Source organism: Gopherus evgoodei, chromosome 21 (assembly GCF_007399415.2).
Source record: "Gopherus evgoodei ecotype Sinaloan lineage chromosome 21, rGopEvg1_v1.p, whole genome shotgun sequence".
NCBI lineage: Eukaryota > Metazoa > Chordata > Testudines > Testudinidae > Gopherus > Gopherus evgoodei.
Genome location: NC_044342.1, coordinates 7,170,329 through 7,185,734, shown reverse-complemented (window position 1 = coordinate 7,185,734; position 15,406 = coordinate 7,170,329). Strand labels below are relative to the sequence as shown.

At 43.8% G+C, this 15,406-nt stretch overlaps 1 pseudogene; it reads right to left on the bottom strand.

Moving 5' to 3' along the window:
- Window positions 1–6,334: 6,334 nt before the first annotated feature.
- Window positions 6,335–7,308, bottom strand: LOC115637851 (annotated as a pseudogene).
- Window positions 7,309–15,406: the final 8,098 nt, after the last annotated feature.

Here is a 15,406-nt window from a genome sequence, read left to right as displayed (position 1 = left end):
TGGCTAGCAGGGATCTTCCCTGATACCAGCCATGCAGTGGGGGGAGGGGTAAAGCAATCATTGCAGAGAATTGGAAGGGGAGGGCTAGTTTAGTTTCTGCTGCTGCACATTAACAGGAAAGCCGCAGCACTCAACGGGCTTTGCTTGGTATGTGGGAAAGGAGGGCACTGGTTTTATGAAGGCTGCAGAAGCTGAAAGACAATGACTTACCATGGCCGCATGCAAGCCGAATTCTGTTGCCCGGACCTGCACTGGTGATTTATAATCCCAAAGCCTCAGGCACTCAATATTAAGATGCAAAATGCTACCTTGTACTGAAATCAATGTGCTATGTAATGTGAATAGTGTTGTTCACCGTGAAAGAGTATAAGCATTGTTCTGTAAAATGTATCTTTTAAAATACTTCTCTCACTTTTTTTCCCTCCCTCCCTCCCACAGATGCAAATTTTTCAAGCCTCCCTCCTCCGTCCCGAAGGCTATCTCAGATAAGGTTGCAGAAAAAAAGAACGAGAGACGAAATGTTCTCTGAAATCATGGAATCAATCTGCAATGAAAGAGCTCATTTGAAAGAGTGGAAGGACACAGCATCAAAGTACAGGAAAGATGCCAGTGAACGTGAGGACAGGAGGGACGGTCGAGATGAGAGGTGTCGGCGGGAAGATCAGCAGTGGCAGGATGCAACGCTGGGGCTGCTGCGTGATCAAACTGACATGCTCCAGTGTCTAGTGGAGCTTCAGGAACAGTAGCAGGATCACAGAGTGCCACTACAGCCCCTGTATAACCAGCCTCCCACTTCCCCAAGTTCCATAGCTTCCTCACCCAGATGTGTAAGAATGCGGGGGGGGAGGCTCCGTGCACCCGCCCACTCCACCCCAGTGGACAGCCCAAGCAAAAGGCTGCCATTATTTTCCTTTTCCTTCCCTCCTATCCTCCTCCCAAACCTCACCCAGGCTACCTTGTCAGTTTTCTCCCTCCTTTTATAATCAGTTAATAAAGAATACATGATTTTTAAACGATAGTGACTTTATTTCCTTAGAAAGCAAGCTGTGATCGAAGGGGAGAGTGGGTTGCTTAGAGGGAATGAGTCAATCAAGGGGACGGGTTTTCATCAATGAGAAACAAACAGAACTTTCACACCATAGCCTGGCCAGTCATGAAACTGGTTTTCAAAACTACCTTGTCCCTGGAGCGCAGGGTCTCTCCTCTGCCCTACATTGAGAGACTGAGCCCTCATTGCTCAGTGTGTAACGGGGGGGTGGGGATCGCCTGGCCTCCTGTACACCACGAACAAGAGCCTTATGTCCAGCAAGTATAAATGGGAGCGGTTCTCCCCGGGCTTTGTCTGTGGGTCTGGAAACCGGGAAGGGCACCGCCCCTCACTCCCAGGCTGGGGTGGCCACATGGCCGGAGTGAGACTGCTGCCTAGCCCTATCCCCATGGGGGACAGGACAGAGTGGGGGGAGGCACAGGAACACACACCAAAGCTCCTCACCTGTGATACAGGAGCACAAGTCGCATAGACTTTCAACAAACACCTTATTATTTTCAACTTTTCCTTTTCTATATATGTAAGCAGAGTCAGGATGAGCTCTACCCTGACATCTGGTGGTGAATTATGGCGAGTGTGGAAAAGAATTTCAGGAGGTGATCTTGTTTGCACAGGCACACCCACCCTGCCTAGCATGAGCCCATGGCAGCACAAAATGGTCACTTTAGCAGCTGTGGAATCCCTAGTTTCTCTGTTATTGGGGCAGGAGGAATAAAGTGTTGTTACCTTGAATACGTGAATCAAGGACGATGAAACTGTTATATGACCGCATTGTTTCCCTCCTTTATTAAAAGGCTTTTGCTACACTCAGACTCCGTGCTTGCGAGAGGGGAAGTATTGCCTCCTAGAGGCGCCCAGGGGGTGGTATGTAAGTGTCCCAGATCACTGGGTGGGGCCTCAAGCTGGTTTTGCATTGTGTTATTGAAACAGAACCCCTAGAGACTGAACCCGGCCCTTTTACTGCAATTCAGAGGGGCAGAAAACTATATATAGTTTTTTTATCTATTACATATACAGTATTTTTATTTTATTTTACACACACACACACACACATATGTATTAGTGTTTTTGTAATTTTATTTTCATTTAGTCTTGGGAGAATATTTTTTTAAAATAATTTTAGAGTGATATTGATTTTTTAAGTGTTTTTCAAATCTATATTGGCTTTAAATTTTCACATTTGCACAAAACTATGGGTTTTAAGCATTCTTTATTTCTGTTTATTGATTTTTAATGTTCACAGTGGGAAGAAATAAGAGAAGGGTTGTGATAACAATCAATATTTTATGACTGTGAATGTTAAGATTCAAAAATTTTAAAGCTTTGTATTTGTTAACACACCCAAACTGTCAGCACCACACATCTAAATTTACAAAGGAAATATCCTTAACTCAAACTCATAAGTTCTCTCAAGCAGCATTTTTCTTTGCCTACCTGGAAATTTTGATTATTAATGGCATTTTCCTCCCTGCAGTTTTGCATGTGTATGATGAAATCATTCACTGATTAAAATCTAATCCTTACAAGCCTCTGTATATTTATGCTTTGTCTAGCAAATCCAGCATGGCTCCCACTTTGGCCAATCCCACCCAGCCAGGCCCCTCGCTTCCAGTCCCCTTCCATTATGTTCTCCCCCACTCTGGTCATCCCCTAAAGCCAACCCTTTGCCCCACTGATCCAGGCAGTTCCTTCAACAGGCCCCCTACCCCTCTAGCCAGACTCTTCACCCCACCACTCCAGCCAGACAGTCCTCCTCGCATCCAGCTAGGAAGAGGGAATTGGACTGCCTGGGCAAGGAGACTGGGACTGAGATGACAAGCCTTAAGCAGTGGAGACCTGGACTGAGTAGGCAAGTAGAATGGGACTGGGACAAGGAGCCAGGGGTGGGTTTTCTGGTCTGTTCATAGAATCATAGAACATCAGGGTTGGAAGGGAACTCAGGAGGTCATCTAGTCCAATCCCCTGCTCAAAGCAGGACCAATTCCCAACTACATCATCCCAGCCGGGCCTTAAAAACCTCCCTAGGTAACCCATTCCAGTGCTTCACCACTCTCCTAGTGAAATAGTTTTTCCTAATATCCAACCTAAACCTCCCCACTGCAACTTGAGACCATTACTCCTTGTTCTGTCATCAGGTACCACTGAGAACAGCTGAGCTCCATCTTCTTTGGATCCCCCTTTCAGGTAGTTGAAAGCAGCTATCAAATCCCACCTCATTCTTCTCTTCTGCAGACTAAACAATCCCAGTTCCCTCAGCCACTCCTTGTAGGTCATGTGCTCCAGCCCCCTAATCATTTTTGTTGCCCTTCGCCGGACTCTTTCCAATATTTTGCACATCCTTCTTTTAGTGTTGGGCCCAAAACGACACAGTACTACAGATGAGACCTCACCAATGTCGAATAGAGGGGAATGGTCACATCCCTCAATCTGCTGGCAGTGCCCCCTACTTATACAGGCCAAAATGCTGTTAGCCTTCTTGGCAACAAGGGCACACTGTTGACTCATATCCAGCTTCTTGTCCACTGTAACCCCTAGGACCTTTTCTGCATAACTGCTTCCTAGCCACTCAGTCCCTAGTCTGTAAGAGTGAATGGGATTCTTCCATCGTAAGTGCAGGACTCTGCACTTGTCCTTATTGAACCTCATCAGGTTTCTTTTGGCCCAGTCCTCTAATATATCTAAGTCCCTCTGTATCCTATCCCTACCCTTCAGCGTATCTACCACTCCTCCAAGTTTAGTGTCATTTGCAAAATTGCTGAGAGTGCAGTCCACACCATCCTTCAGATCATTAATGAAGATATTGAACAAAACCTGCCCCAAGACCGACCACTGGGGCACTCCACTTGCAATCGGCTGCCATTGATCACTACCCGTTGAGCCCAACAATCTAGCTAGCTTTCTATCCACCTTATAGTCCAATCATCCAGCCCATACTTCTTTAACTTACTGGCAAAAATACTGTGGGAGACCGTATCAAAAGATTTGCTAAAGTCAAGGAATAACACATCCACTGCTTTCCCCTCTCCACAGACCCAGTTATCTCCTCATAGAGGGCAATTAGGTTAGTCAGGCATGACTTGCCCTTGTTTATCTTCCAATTTTTAAGTACTCAGCCATTTAGACTTTCAGAATTACACCCATGTCACGGCATGTGCTTTCAGTTACGTTCAGCCCAGGAGTCCTAGACTGTTGTGATATCAGAGGTATTTCAACCAATCCCCTTATCCCTACAGCTAATTTGCATGCAGCAATTTCATTGGCTGTACAGAGGGTGAATTATTTGACTCAGATGCCTCAGTTCATGGCACCATGGGCTCTCAGTTGCCTGTAAGTATATCTGCAGTTATTCGGTGCAACACTTCCATTGGAGTATTAGTAACTGTAACAAATGGGGGACCTGGGGAGTGCAAGAAGTTCAAATGACTGTATTGAAATGTGCTAGACTGGCATGGACTTTCGGGACAATATAAGCTTTAAGTGGGTTTCCTGGGGAATCTCTGGGGGGTAGGTTAATGAAAATTGAACGATCTCAGCTGTGCCCTTGATGAAGAGAGGGTAATTGGCTGGTGATTACCTGTTCCAAGAGGCTTGGAAATCAAGGGCCATAGCTGCATAAAGAAACAGAAGAACTGTCCAGTTGGGGTCTGATTCCTGGTTTAAAAACTGACTTGCACTTGTAATGAAGGGGACAAAACCAGCTGTGGGGGTTGAAAAACTGACACCACAGCCTAGGCTGTAGCGTAGGGGGGTGACCTCTGGTAAACTTTTGGCATGGATATAGATCAGTGGTTCTCAACCTATTTATCATTATGGGAAGCATGTGGGCCACAATGTATCATCTGGGTTGCAGGTTGAGAACCACAGCATGTCCTCCCCAGCTCTGTCCCCCCCTAGGCTCCCTATGCCCAGTGCCTCCCAAAGTGGGGCCAGGAGCGCAAGCACTATGGACCCATCTGTGCAGGGCATGGTGGCAGCCTCGACACTGGGCTTGGCCACATGGGGACAGGGCAGCCAGGCGGCAGCCCGGATACTGACCCCATGGGTTGGCAAACAGTCTCAATGCCGACCCTGGATGCTCTGCCAGGCAGCAGTTCCAGAATCCACCGTTTGGCACTGGCAAGGCAGCAGCCCTGCACCCTGCCATGTGGGGCCGGACGGTGACCCTGACCCCTGGCCCTGCTCAGCCGGGCATACCAGACCCCGCAGCAGTGGGCAGCAAGGCAGCTGGTAACTTGGCCCCATGCAGCCCTACAGCCTTTAGCACACAGCTTGGCCACAGGTGTGTGCTAATTAAGCCGCATGCAGCCTGTGGGCAGTGGGCTGAGAACTGCTGATATAGATTATTTTATTGTTTTGTACATGATTTCTCTGTATGCTTTTGCTCTAAGAATAAATGTATTTTGCTTTTTAAAGGCTGGTTGGCAACTGCTATACACCGTTATTGCCTTTGCAGAAGGGGGAGGGGTAGCTCAGTGGTTTGAGCATTGGCCTGCTAAACCCAGGGTTGTAAGCCCAATTCTTGAGGGGGCCACTTAGGGGTCTGGGGCAAAGTCAGTACTTGGTCCTGCTAGTGAAGGCAGCAGGCTGGACTCAATGACCTTTCAAGGTCCTTCCTGGTTCTAGGAGATTGGTATATCTCCAATTATACAAAAATAAAAATTGTTAACCACTGGTACTGGACACCAGTCAGACCTGTTGAGGTTCAGAGGACTGCAAGCTTTAAACCCCCCAGTTTAAAGAAGTGACAGCTTGGAAGCCTAAAACCTGAAGTAGATGCCCTCAAGGAGGTGTGGGGAAAGAGGGTCAATGTTGCATTTAACCCTGAAACTGTAACAACAACAATGATATTAATACATAATATCCTCTCTATGAAGTCTAATACACAAGGATTTTAAAGCTATACATTACAGAGATTAATAACAATACATTTTACACATAAGGAAACTGAGGCACCGAGAAAGGAAGTGACTTGCAAAATGAGACTGCCAGCAGAATCAGGACCAACACCAAAATCTCTTAACTGTCAGTCCTCTGTTTTAGCTACAGGGCCATTCTTAATTTACAATCAACTTCCCCAGCATTTCTATCATTTCCAAGGGTTATAGGTAGCTCCAGAAATCCTTCATCATAACTTACTCACCAAATCGCCTGACTGTCAGGGTTTTCAAGGTCATTGCAATGTTTGTGACTGATTTCAAGAGGGGTTAAAAAAGAAGGATGATCATATAGACATCATGGTGTAGGGCGTATTGGATAGATAGATAGATTAGATAGATGCTCCCATTCTTATTTGCATAATGTGATCTTGAATTTGCCACCCTTCAAAACAATTGCCCTTAGGAGTTTCTTCACACCCTCTCGAACTTCCTGATTTCTGAGGCTGTATATGATAGGATTAAACATGGGGTCACTGTGGTGTACAGCAAGGAGAAGACCTTGTTAAGTGCTGGCTAGTCGTTTGCTGAGGGGGCCACGTACATGGCAATCAGGGTCCCGTAGAAAATGATGACCACAATGAGGTGGGAGGAGCAGGTGGAAAAGGCCTTTTGCCTCCTGGTAGTGGAAGGAATTCTCAGGATGGCCCTGAGGATGTGAGTGTAGGACCCCAGGATTAAGAGAAATGGGACCAAGGTTACAATCGAGGACAAGATGCTAATAGTGGTTTTGACTGAGTAGGAGTCCATGCAGGAGAGTTTTATGAGAGGTTTGAAATCGCAGAAAAAATGGTTGATTTCATTGGGACCACAGAATGTCAGATGGGACACTACAGATACTGTTATTATGGGTATCAGAAAACCACATGCCTAGGAACCAGCTACTAACTGGGTGCAGGCCCTGCCAGTCATGACAGCTGCATAGTGCAGTGGATAGCATATAGCCACGTACTGATCATAAGCCATCATACCAAGGAGCAAGCACTCTGTGGTTCCCAATGAAGCAAAGAGGTAGAACTGTATCATGCAGACAGGGAATAATATTATACTCTTCTCCAACAGGAAACCAAGTAGCATCCTGGGGATGATATTTGTGGTGTAGCAGATTTCCAGGAAGGACAAATTGCTGAGGAACCAGTACATGGGGGTATGAAGGCGATGCTGGAACAGAACTGTTACCACAATCAAGACATTTCCTGTGATCATTGCAATGTAAATAATGAGAAAAGACAGAAAGAGCAGCACCTGAGACTTGCCGAGATCGGAGAATCCTAAGAGGATGAATCCATTGATGGCTCTTTGATTTAGCCTGAGTAGTTTGGCCATGTTTGGTTTAAGAGAAGTGTCCTTGAGCCTTTGAACCTCAGTCCTGGGAGACACTGCAAGACACACTTTTGTGATCACCCTTTCATGATCAAATAATGTTATAATCATAGAATCATAGAACTGGAAGAGACTTTGAGAGGTTATCTAGTCCAGTCCCCTGCACTCATGGCAGGACTACGTATTATCTAGACCATTCCTGACAAGTGTTTGTCTAACCTGCTCTTAAAAATCCTCAATGATGGAGATTCCACAACCTCCCTAGGTAATTTATTCCAGTGCTTATCCTCCCTGATAGTTAGGAAGTTTTTCCTAATGTCCAATCTAAACCTCCCTTGATCAATTTAAGTCCATTGTTTCTTGTCCTAGAGGTTAAGAAGAACAATTTTCCTCCCTTTCCTTGTAATAACATTTTATGTACTTGAAAATAGTTAACACGTCCCCTCTCAGTCTTCTTTTCTCCAGAATAAAGAAACCCAGGTTTTTTTTTCAATCTTCCCTCACAGGTCATGTTTTCTATACCTTTAATCATTTTTGGTTTTGCCACATCTCATCAGTTATTAGCTCCTCAACTGGCATCTTCATTCTCTCTAATTCAGCATTGTTCTTCTAACTCCCTTATCCTTTGTCCCTCTTTAGCTACTTCTTCATTTTCCTCTTCTTCTTCTTCCTCTGTATCAGTTTCCATCTCATGCAGATTAAGATGTTACCCCAAAAGTGTTATCTAACGCTGCAATAAGATGACTCTACAGCTAGTTGGAAAAGCCTGACATTGAGATTTTCAATGGAGCCTCAGAGAGTTAGGTGCTCCACTTCCATTGAAATTAAGCAGAATTCCCATTGAATTCCTATGGTCGGATTTTCCAATGAGCAAGGCAAATTAGGCATCAGACTGCCCTCAAGCTCCTTTGAAAATTCCATCTTGAATATTTCAAAAGTTTGATTAAAATTAGGATAAATCCACTTTTGTTTTTACTTTTGTAAAAAAAAATCACTACAAAAAATGGAGCAGAGAAGGAAATGTATGTGCTTTTTTTGACCAGCTCTCAGTTTTTCTTTTTCTTTTCCATATGAAATATTGACAAAATTTTGGGAGCAATATTAATATTAAAGTCTAAACTTTTCCAGCCACTGTTGTTCATTCCTACTGATTGAAGTTGTTGAAGCTACCTGAGTACTTATGTATTGTTGTGGTATCCCTCACCCCTGCATGCACATAACGTGCTTAGTCTGAGCAGGGATGGTGAAAACTTTTCCACTAGAATTTTTTTAAAGGAAAATTGGATTGTCCTATTTCTTTGATTTTCAGACCAAAATTTCCAGTTTTCAGTTTGGGGATGAAAAGGACAAATTTTCTTCTGAAAATGTTGATGAAATTCCCGCCCCACAATTTTTTTTGCAGATAAAATAAGCCATTTTTTGGACAGCTTTAACCAACCTGAATAAGACCCAAATAAAGACCCCTTGGGTTTGACCCTACACATTTTCTTTCTCAGCAAAAAAGTTCAGTCATATTCACCTCTCATGCTGCTTTAGGACATCTTACACTTTTCTTGGGTATTTGCTGATCACCCATTGGTATCTTCAGTTCCCCTTTTCTTGCTTTTTCTTGTGTTGCCTTCAATCTCTTCCCAGGGTCATGTATTGTCTGCTTTCTGCCACCAAGAATTTAGGCAGATAATATTTTCCCAGAGTTTGGGTCTTTTATAGGTTCTGATGCATTTTCTTGTACAAGCCTCACATTCTAATTTGCTTCTCCAAAGACTTCACTAAAATGTTTCTTTTTCTAGAATGTGCAAGTTACCTTTTAATGCTGATCCCTCTTCAGACAATGGAGACCAGAAACATAGATGGGATAAATCGTCATACATCCATTTACACCAGCTGGGGATCTGATCCATTGACCCAATGGAGCTATGGCTTATTTACTCTATCTGAAAAAAGATGGGGGTATGTGATGGAGAGCTTAAAGCTCTGCTGTCTATTTTGAAAGGTAGTTAAATGCCTAGTGGGATTTTCAGAAATATCTAGGCACTTAACTCCCATTGATATCAATGAGTTTTGGGCAGATAGATGCTTTTGAAAATCCCACTAGGTTCCAAAATACCTTTCAAAATCTATTAGGTACTTGTTTGCATCTTCAGATGCCTGAGTACCTTTGAAAGTCTGGCCCTTAGCTGCTTAAGGATAATTGGAAATGAATGGAGCTTAGGTTCCTAAATCTCATAGGTAAGTTTGCAAAATTTTGCTCTAAGGGGATTATCTAAGGGTATGTAAGGAACTAGTTGAAGCAATCTCAGAACCGTTAGCGGTTACTGCATTTACTGTAGTATTTTCATTAAGTCTCCATTTGCCTCTGTTTCTCTCGTATTTTGTGTTGCTACACATGGGATGCAAAAGAGTTATGTCTGCTCTTGGGGCAGCAAAGGAAGTATGAGGGGTGTGTGTTGTCTTGCTTTTTGCAGTAGACTGAATGGGTCATTAAAGGGCTGGCCCAGGCTAACCCCTACCAGTGGAAAATCCAAGAAAGCAATGAAACTCCCAATAGCCAGAACAATGATGCCTAGCAACCAACAACCAATAAGGAGATTTTCTCCCACTTCTCAATAGGGAAGTGTCATAAACAAATAGTTAAGGGTTAATAGAACAGAAGTACTTCATGACTCTTTTGCCTGTAAAGGGTTAACAAGTTCAGTGAGCCTGGCTGTCACCTGACCAGAGGACTAATCAGGGGACAGGATACTTTCAAATCTCGAGGGAGGGAAGTTTTTGTGTGTGTGCTGTTAGTTTTTGGTTGTTGTTCTCTCTGGTTTCTGAGAGTGACCAGACGTGCAACCAGGTTTCTCTCCAATTTCTCTGATACAGTCTCTTATATGTCCAGAATAGTAAGTACTAGGTAGATAAGGCGAGTTAGGCTTATGTTTGTTTTCTTTATTTGAAAATGTGTATTTGGCTAGGGGAGTTCAAATGTATATTTGGTTGGAAGGAGTTCAAATGTGTATTTTGCTGAAAGGATTTTAATTTGTACTTGTATACTTAGACTGGGAGGGTATTCCGAGGGTCTAGAGCTGAAAGACCCTGTAACATATTCCATCTTAAATTTAGAAAGATAATTTTTACTGTTTTTTCTTTCTTTAATTAAAAGCTTTTCTTGTTTAAGAACCTGATTTTTTTTTTATTCTGGTGAAACCCCAGGGGACTGGGTCTGGATCCACCAGGGAATTGGTAGGGAGAAAGGAGGGAAGGGGGAGAGAAAGGTTAATTTCTCTCTGTGTTAGGATTACTTTCTCTCTCAGGGAGAGTCTGGGAGGGGGAAAGAGAAGGAAGGGAGGAAGGTGAATTTTCCTCTCTGTTTTAAGATTCAAGGAGTTTGAATAACAGTGATCTTCCAGAGTAACCCAGGGAGGGGAAGTTTGGGACAGGCAACTGTGAGGGAAAGAGTTTACTTTCCTTGTGTTAAGACCCAGAGGGACTGTGTTTTGGGGGTCCCCGGGCAAGGTTTTGGGGGGGGACCAGAGTGTACCAGTCACTGGAATTCATGGTTGGTGGCAGCGCTACAAGTACAAAGCTGGTAACTGAGCTTAGAGGACTTCATGCTGGTACCCCATCTTTTGGACGCTAAGGTTCAGAGTGGGGAATTATACCATGACACTCCCTAAAGCCCAAAGTGTACCACGTTAATTCTCTCAAGCCCTTTTATTCCAGAGACTTACAGGTTTGTCAGTTTACAGCCCAGGAAGGAGATGACACTGAGAGGCCTGACGGTGTCTACTATGAAGGGAAAAGTGACAGTGGTGTGGAAAAGGTGAACCTCTCCACAACCCTGAAACGTCTGCAGTGGCAACAGATCAAAGAGTTGATGCACTCTCCCGTGAAAGTTTCCCAGAATCAACTGGTTAAAAATTGTCCTTACAGTGTAAAGAATCTTGTAGTTTTTTATAATTAGCAGTATATGTAATGATGTATGTGTTTATTAATCTGTTTTTCTAAAGTTCTAGGGAGAAATCACTGCCAGTGTGGTTCCACAATATCAGCGATTTGGGGGGCGTGTCAGAAACAGATAGTTAAGGGTTAATAGAACAGAAGTACTTCATGTCTCTTTTGCCTGTAAAGGGTTAACAAGTTCAGTGAGCCTGGCTGTCACCTGACCAGAGGACCAATCAGGGGACAGGATACTTTCAAATCTTGAGGGAGGGAAGTTTTTGTGTGTGTGCTGTTAGTTTTTGGTTGTTCTCTCTTGTTTCTGAGAGTGACCAGACGTGCAACCAGGTTTCCCTCCAATTTCTCTGATACAATCTCTTATATGTCCAGAATAGTAAGCACTAGGTAGATAAGGTGAGTTAGGGTTATGTTTGTTTTCTGTATTTGCAAATGTGTATTTGGCTGGAAGGAGTTCAAATGTGTATTTTGCTGAAAGGATTTTAATTTGTACTTGTATACTTAGTCTGGCAGGGTATTCCCAGTGTCTATAGCTGAAAGACCCTGTACCTATTCCATTTTTTTAATTTACAAAGATAATTTTTACTGTTTTTTCTTTCTTTAATTAACAGCTTTTCTTGTTTAAGAACCTGATTGTTTTTTTATTCTGGTGAGACCCCAGGGACTGGGTCTGGATCCACTAGGGAATTAGTGGGGAGAAAGGCGGGAAGGGGAAGAGAAAGATTAGTTTCTCTCTGTGTTAGGATTACTTTCTCTCTCAGGGAGAGTCTGGGAGAGGGAGGGAGAAGGAAGGGGGAAGGTGAATTTTCCTCTCTGTTTTAAGATTCAAGGAGTTTGAATCACAGTGATCTTCCAGGGTAACCCAGGGAGAGGAAGCCTCGGAGAGGCAACGGTGAGGGAAAGCGTTTACTTTCCTTGTGTTAAGATCCAGAGGGACTGGGTCTTGGGGGTCCCTGGGCAAGGTTTTGGGGGGACCAGAGTGTACCAGTCACTGGAATTCCTGGTTGGTGGCAGCGCTACAAGTACTAAGCTGGCAATTGAGCTTAGAGGACTTCATGCTGGTACCCCATCTTTTGGACGCTAAGGTTCAGAGTGGGGAATTATATCATGACAGGAAGTCAAGGAGAGGCCCAGTCTGAGAATAGAGAATTGACAGAAGGGAGAGCAGTTGGTTTTGGGAGTGGGAAAGGGACTGATAGAGAGAGACAGCAACAGGAATGAGTCCATAGTAGATTGGTTGGGTGGTGGCACTGGGTAGGCCAGCATGGATTATGTCTTAACCTTTCTTTCTGTATGATAACCTATGGACTTTCAGAGTCTGTATACCAGAGGACTAATATATGGTTACCTTGTTTTGGAAGGACTGCCTGCTGTCGCTGCAAATACTCACTGATAGCATTGCGCCCTGAAGTGGTACAGTATAAGCCACTGCAGGAGTCTGGCTAGGCTGGGTGCACTGAGGGAAGTCATGGACAGAGAAGGGGATTGTTGGTCTCAAAGGCCCAGCCTGACTTGGGGGACACAGGCCTCTGTGTGGAACCTTGGAGCCTGGCACAGGCTGGGGCATAGACCGGACCCTGTGGATCTATGATACTAGGGTACTTAAGGAACTAGCGGAACCAATCATGAAACCATTAGAAATTATCTTCTACAACTCATGCAGGACCGAAGAGGTCCCTCAGGACTGGAGAAGGGCAAACATGCTACTTATTTCTAAAAAGGGGAAGAGGGCCCAGCCAATTATAGACCAATAAGCCTTTGATACCTGGAAAGATACTGGTATAAGTGATTAAACATTCAATTTGTAAGCACCTTGGGGATAACAGGCTTGTAAGCAAGAGTCAGCATGGATTTGTCATTAACAAATTGTGCCAAACTGACCTAATTTCCTTCTTTGACAGGGTGACTGCCCTAGGGATTGGTGAGGAATCAGTGGAAATGCTATATCTTGCTCTACCCAATCCCACATGACATTCTCATAAGCAAACTAGGGAAATGTGGTCTAGATAAAATCACTATAAAGTTGGTGCACAACTGGTTGACAGACAGTACTCATAGAGTAGTTATCAATGGTTCTCTTTCCAAGAGGGAGAGTGTATCTAGTAGGGTCCCACAGGGGTCACTCCTGGGTCTGTTAAATATTTTTGTTATTGACTTGCATAATTGAGTGGAGAGCCTGTTTATAAGATTTTAAATTGAGACCAAGCTAGGAGGGGTTGCAAGCACTTTGGGGAACAGGATTAGAATTCAAAAGCATCTGGGCATATTAGAGAATTTGTCTGAAACCAATAGGATAAAATTCAATAAAGACAAATGCAAAGGCAATAAAATTCAATACATTCAATAAAGAAAAATGCATTTAGGAATGAAAAATCCAATCCAAAATTACAAAATAGGGAATAACAGGATAGGCGGTAGCACTGCTGAAAAGGATCTGGAGGTTATAGTTGATCAGAAATTGAATATGAGTCAAGAACGTGATGCAGTTGTGAAAGAGGCTAGTATCATTCTGGGATTTAACAGGAGTGTCATATGTAAGACACAGGAGGTAATTGTCTCGCAGTACTCACCACTGGTCAGGACTCATTTCGTGTATTGTGTCCAGTTCTGAATGCCACACTTTAGGGAAAATGTGGACAAATAGGAGAGAGTCAAGAGGAGAGCAGCAAAAGTGATAAAAGGTTTAGAAAACCTGACCTATTGAGGAAAGATTAAAAAAACTGAGCATGTTTAGTCTTGAAAAAAGAAGACTGAGGAGGGACCAGATAACCATCTCCAAATATATTAAGGACTGTTCTAAAGAGGACAGTGATCAATTGTTCTCCGTGTCCACTGAGGATAGGGCAATAAGAAATGGGCTTAATCTGCAGCAAGGGAGACTTAGGTTAGATATTAGGAAAAACTTTCCAACGATGAGGGTAGTTGAGCTCTGGAATTGGCTTCCAAGAGAGGGTTGTGGAATCTCTGTCATTGGAGGCTTATAAAAACAGGTTGGATGGTCAGGGATGGTCTAGGTCTAGGTCAACTTGTCCGTGCCTCAGCACAAAGGGCTGGACTTGATTATCTTCTCAAAGTCCCTTCCAGCCTCACATTACTGTGTTCTGTAACGTGTGAACTACAGAGGACTCACATTGACTCTCAGATCCCCCGTGAACCTGCAAGGGTAGCATTTTGGGGATGGGATGGGGTGGGGAACTGGAGATCTAATCCAAAGCACATTGAAGTCAGTGGAGAACTTTCTATTGTCTACGTTGAGTTTTGGATAAGGGCCTGCCTTTATGAGCAGAGCCCATTTGATCTAGAATCTGAGCTACACAAAAAGATTCAGCTCCATGGTGCCATTATTCTGAAGTCCTTCTTCCAGTCACTGCAGATTTGAGGTATCCTGGCTGGATACATAGTCTAAGGGAGTTAGATGCTCCCAACTTCTATTTAATTTTGCTGTGAATTAAGTGCCCAACTCTCACATACCTTGGCTGCTTTGAAAATCCCAGTCTGTGATCTTTATTTTTCTCTGGGGATGTGATTCTGCTGAGCAGAGGAAAGATGGTCCAAGTGGCTAGGGTGTTAGTTTAGGACTTGAAAGACCAGGCTTCAGGTTCTCTGTGTGACCTTAGGCAAATCACTTTAGGTGGGATTGAGAGAGGTACTTAGGTGCGTAAATTCCAATTTTCATCTCCACTATGATTCACAAATCTCCCAATGAGCCATATAGGCACCGATACTCACCCAACGCCCAAGTATTCTTAGTAGCAGTTCCCTTAGCACCTAAGTTTCTCACTCTAGTCATGTGCATTTCTGCTTCACCTCCCGCATAAGTTCCAGAAGGGATCCATGAACTGGGGGTAGATAGGCATTTATCTGCCCAACTTGCGTACGGGACCCAATCCATCTCAAAGACCACTTATCAGATTGGGACCCAATCAAAACATGTCTGCTGCTATTTCCCTAATAGCTTTTCCTCAGTGGTTAGAGCATTCACTAGGGATGTGAGAGGTTCAATTCTCCCTCATCCAAGATGGCTGTATTTTAAAGAAGCCTTTTTGAAAGCACAGGAACAAATTATCCCTATGTGTAGAAAGAATAGCAAATATGGCAGGTGAACAGCTTAGCTTAACAGAGAAGTCTTAGGTGAGCTTAAACACAAAAAGGAAGCTTATAA